The following is a 5,285-nucleotide window of genomic DNA, read 5'->3' as shown; positions in this document are numbered from 1 at the left end:
AGGTCAATAAAGGTAAAATTCGATGTGCAACTAGTGGATTGTTGATGCTCTCATCAATACACAACGAGCCTATTCAGAAATTTGATATGAAGTTGCGTAAGAGATTCAAGTCACCAAAGTGCCGAGATAAAGGAAGTATTGTTGTGTTCTTAATGTGCCTCAAAGATGTATTGATCAAAAGTTGGGCCGAAGTTTCAATTCCTCCAAGTGGAGACATAAATAATCGCTAAAAAATATTGTGCCACGACGACTTTAACTAAGGAGTTTCTTGGGAGGCAACCCAAAGAATTTTTTTTGGTATTTTCTAATGTTTTTATTCAATTTTAAGCTTATTTTTAGGTGGTTGGAGGTGATAGCATAAGTTGGAAAGGATAAAGGAAAGTTCGAGGGCTTAAAACTATGCCCTTTAAGCTAGGATTTCACGCCGAAATAGGTTGTACCAACTTGGACCCATGCTGGACATGATTGAACAGTCCAAGAATAGGCCAAGAGCATCTTGGATGCAGCTATACTGGCTGGACTTGCTTTGGACATGCTTGAGCAGTCCAGGCGCAAACCAGCAGCATATGGAGTGCAGATGGCTTACTGTAACACTGTCTGGACATGCGCTGGACTTGCTTCAGAAGACCAGGCGCAGTTCAGCTATATCTTAGATGTAGGAAGGCTCAACACATCTGGGAACAAGTTGGTTTGACCTACGTTGAAGTTTCTTGAGCAGTCCACGCGCAGGTCCAACAAAAGGGCACACAAGTAGACTATTCTTTGAGCTGAAATTGCTGAACATTGTGCATGAATTCAAATGCAAATGGGCTGTCCTTGGACCTAAAATTGCTCAGCATTTCATTTGTTTTCAACCTCAATTCAAGCATGAAAATTCTTATTTCAAGAATGCATCACCGGATAATTACATTGGACTTTTTTTCCATAATTTTTCCTCTCTTAAGTAAGCTTACAAGGTATGATTTTTTTGAATTCACTTTAAAATACCAATGATGATCACATTCCATGATTTTTTTTAGGTTTAATTTTAATTTATTTGAGATTATGTGAGTAGAATATGGTTGTTGGGATAAATTTTTTTGAATGTGTGCCTTGTTTCACATGCTCAACTGCAAACTCTTGCTTCCATACACTAGCACACACCATGTGTTCGACGAAATACCCACTTATAGTTTGTTTGCCTAATTGAGTGGTGGATGATTTAATTGGGTTAGTATGATTACTAATGGTGTGTTTGGTGATGAATTGGTGCATTGAGCTTGTTCATATGTGTTGTCATTCTATTTTTCAAGATCTTACCTTTGATGTGCACGACATGTTTGTTAAAATGTCGATAAGAGAGGAACGCCTTATATGCTTGTAATGGTTATGTAAACTTTCTTGGGGCATTATGTGATTAATTTTTAGAGCATAATTTTGAGTCCAATTGGTCTTAAATATTGTATCAACGACGGTTATTGGTTGAAATTGTTGATGAATGTTGCGTCCATGGTTTGATTAATTAATGTGCTTCTTATAGCATCCCCGGGTGAAGTCTAAGCAATCCGAGAGTCATGAATACTTTCCTTGATCTATGATAGATTGGGTGACGTCATTCTTAAGTGTATAGGGTCGTTTGTGTATCTTTTGGTGCCATGAGTGTTTTATGATCTAAATGGCCGATATGTGAAATTGTGAGGAAAGAATCCCATGAAGTGTAATGATAATGTTGCCTTGCATTCACCTAGTTTTTTTCTTTAATTGTTTAGGAAGAAGCAAAAGTTCAAAAATGCTTTCCAAATGTCATTGGCAAAAAATAAAATGATTTTGAGAAAAGCCAAATATAGTTTTCTTTGTGAAAAAGATCAAGGATTTTTTGAGCTTTCTTTTGAGTGAGACCATTAAATTCTATTTTTGGCTCTCTCTTTACAAGGATGAGTCTTTGACTCGGAGTTATTTATTAAGCTCAAATTGGTTGGGAGATTAACTTTTTACTCTGAGTACGATGCCATGTGTGGTGAGATTTTTGAATAATTTTTGTACATATGTGCAGTTTAGAACTCGCCCCGAGTGTGTTCAAAGCGAAATCCCAGACAATCTTGGTTTGGTGAATGAACCGAGGCTATTTTTGATCCTTCACATAGCCAAAATTCCACCTCAACATTTTTTCCTAATTAACCCCATTGAGCCTTTTTGCCCATTTTTACCTCGCTAAAACACCTAAGCCCTTTTAAATTATTTTTTTTGGCACTTAACCTCCTTTGATGCATTTAATGATTCAAAGTAATGGAATGCAGGTGAAACTCTAAGCTTGGGGAGGGGGGTTATGTGATGTGCTAAAATAAGCCAAGAAAGGTGTATATAAGGTGGTCAAATCATATGCTTAAGGGACAAGAGACATACTTGATGGTAAAGTTGTTTAGCCTAGCCCATAAAATGTGATGAGAAATGAGGCAAATGAAGGGGATAAGAAGCGCTTAAAGTTAGAACGTATCTTGAAAAAGCCGAAGAAATGACAAAAGAAAATGGTGGCTTTGAATTATTTAGTAAATGCTAATCAAAAAGGTTGAAAAAAATGGGATAATTTAAAGGAGAATAAAGTGGAGAGTTTAAAATTTTTTGGGGAAGAAAGGGTTGAGAAATTGCATTAAAGGAGGTATTTTAGTCACTTGATCCATAGATATTCCTTCTCGCACCTTAAACCTTCATCTTTACCTGCAAGACCTTGGTGATTCAAAACTAGGTAAGTCTACATTAGTGGCGAAAAATGCAAAGGGCAAGCCTATGATTCTACTTATTGTACTTGAATTTCTTTGCGAGAGTGAGTGTGAATTCTTTTATTATTTGAGTTTCTTTAGAAATTTCAATGTCTTTTGTGTGTGTGGAGCTAACTCTTGCTTGTGAGCGGCATCAATACTTTGTTGTAGAGGGTGAAATTTTACTCTCGATTTGGGTAAATGGGTGAAGTAAGTTGCATTGTGAAGATTGAGAAATTTTTTAAAGATTTTGTGTTTCCTCTTATGATGCTTTGTTGATTTGGAAGATCCATTTGATACAAACTTACATACTTGCTTCATAATATGTGCTTATTGAAAAAGTTTGGTTCACTTGTTGCCATGACATGTTTGAAAAGTCTTTGTAGAGCTTTGCTAGCTTAGTCCATTAGTATAGTTTTCTTTTGGATGGAATTGAGTTAAATAACCTATTAAATACCCTATCTTGTTGAATTGTTCTTGGTTGCTTGAGGACAAGATACTTATAAGCTATTCAAGAAGGAGTTCAATTGCACTTCTACCCATTGGCGGGCTAGACGCCCGATTGCATTTGTCATTGCCTTGCTAGGGGACTTTGGTATTTCCATAAGAATATGGAGAGATCAGTACTTGCATATGTTTTGTGACTCGATCACTTTTAAAGGAGTTGATGGCGCAGAAATTACCTTGGTTCCTATGATCTTGGCAGAAATATTTCGCGCACTTAAAAAGTGTAAAAGTGGTGAAACATGGTTCTTTGAAGGTTGCAATCTCCTTCTGCAGATGTGGGCAAAAGAGCATTTCTACAAGCATAATAATATGAATGAAATAATGTTTAGCACTTCACATACGATCGACACTCATGATGACAGAATGAGAAGCTTCATTTCCCCGCTTGGCACCGATGATTGGTTTGAATTCTTAGCCTTTCATACCAGTGACCAAGTCCAATGGATATACCCACTACTGTCATGTTCCATGTCTTATATACAGTACAAAAGACTTTATTATATTGATCTTATTGGGTTAACAGGTCTACAACCATATGCCCCAGTACGTGTACTCCGATAGTTTGGTCAGACATAAATCATTCCTCTTCGAGAAAATATATGAGTTTCGAAAGTCCTTTTTGGACCAGACTTTAGAGTTTCTGGGGCCAGTCAAATTTTGCATGAATGGAGTAACATTCTTACAATAGAGGTAAGATGTGGACCAATAGAGTGTATGCCAGAATACCAGGTATGGGTTCGAGAATATCGTGGCTATATAAATCCCAGTCCAGAAGGGGAACAAGATTTTGAGGATGTTGGGATGACTATTTGGATAAGGCATTTTTGTCTTGGAACCACAACGATCACCCTTGAAGTGTGGGCTCAAATGTCAAATATGATGCAGTATTCGAAAAATGCGGGTGCGAGGCCCAGTAATATTGGGCCCTCTACCAGCATGATCAGGAATAGAGTCTAGGCTAAGTTTTAGGATTGTCTTTTTTCATATATTTTGATCTTATTTCTCATTGTTGTACTCGATTAATATTTCAATAAAACTTGGCACTTTTATTTCCAAACTCTACGTTTGTCTCAAATTAATGACTTGAATCAATTTATCATAATCTCAATTACTTGACGTTAGGCCAACCCTTGGCTTGAAAGGGTCACCCAACTAGGACACACTATTCACTATTCTATTTATTGTGTGATATAATTATCTTATGTGATATAATTTTTTATGTGTTATATGCATTGTTGAATCAAAGGTGAATTGATCTACTCTTCAATAAGATTTTAGAAACCCTCTAGGCAGAAATATACGCGACTATCCAAAGTCCGCCCAAAATATCCAGGTCTCTAAGTCTCTCAGAAAGTCCTCAACCATCCTTATTAATTTGAACTATGAATGGCCTGATTTCTCCTTTGTGAGATACGTAGGCAACCTTTTTGCCTGACCTCTATACTTTAAAATTATTACATCTCATTTTGTTGAGGAAAGTCATACAAGTCCAAAATCAGTAGACTTGGTACATATCTTGTTAAGACCCATTTATCCAAAAATCGATGGACAAAGTCTTGCTCGTTAATTTCTTTTGAGTCAATACCCATCCATGGATCTATTTAACTAAGATGAAAGCACCCTTATGTGCTTACTTTATATCGTATGTCTTGCATTACTTGCCACTAATGGGGTCTAACATATTTGTCTTTTGAGTTGTTTTTACTTTAAAAGGTAAACAAGTAAGTAAAAATTAATCTGTGTCGACAAAAGTTGGCTGAACATCAATACTTCCAAAGCAGATAAACATTTATTTATTGATTTCTACATAGTTGTTGAAGAGGAACAAATGACTGGTAATAGTGATGAAAATGCAAAGAGATTACCTCCGCTTTACCATTCATTTCCTGTATTTGTGAAGCCTACAAGCGATGGTCTCGAGGATGGAATAAAGAACTTGTTCGAAGAGTGTGATGCCATTATGAAGGATTTCCCTGAGAAGATCGAGATAAAAAAAGATGAACCAGGAGAGAAGCTATCGAACTGGACTTCCACTCTAATCAT

This window comes from Capsicum annuum, chromosome 1 (genome assembly GCF_002878395.1).
Source record: "Capsicum annuum cultivar UCD-10X-F1 chromosome 1, UCD10Xv1.1, whole genome shotgun sequence".
Lineage (NCBI taxonomy): Eukaryota > Viridiplantae > Streptophyta > Magnoliopsida > Solanales > Solanaceae > Capsicum > Capsicum annuum.
The sequence above is the reverse complement of the archived record's forward strand: the minus strand, read 5'-3'. Positions refer to the sequence as shown.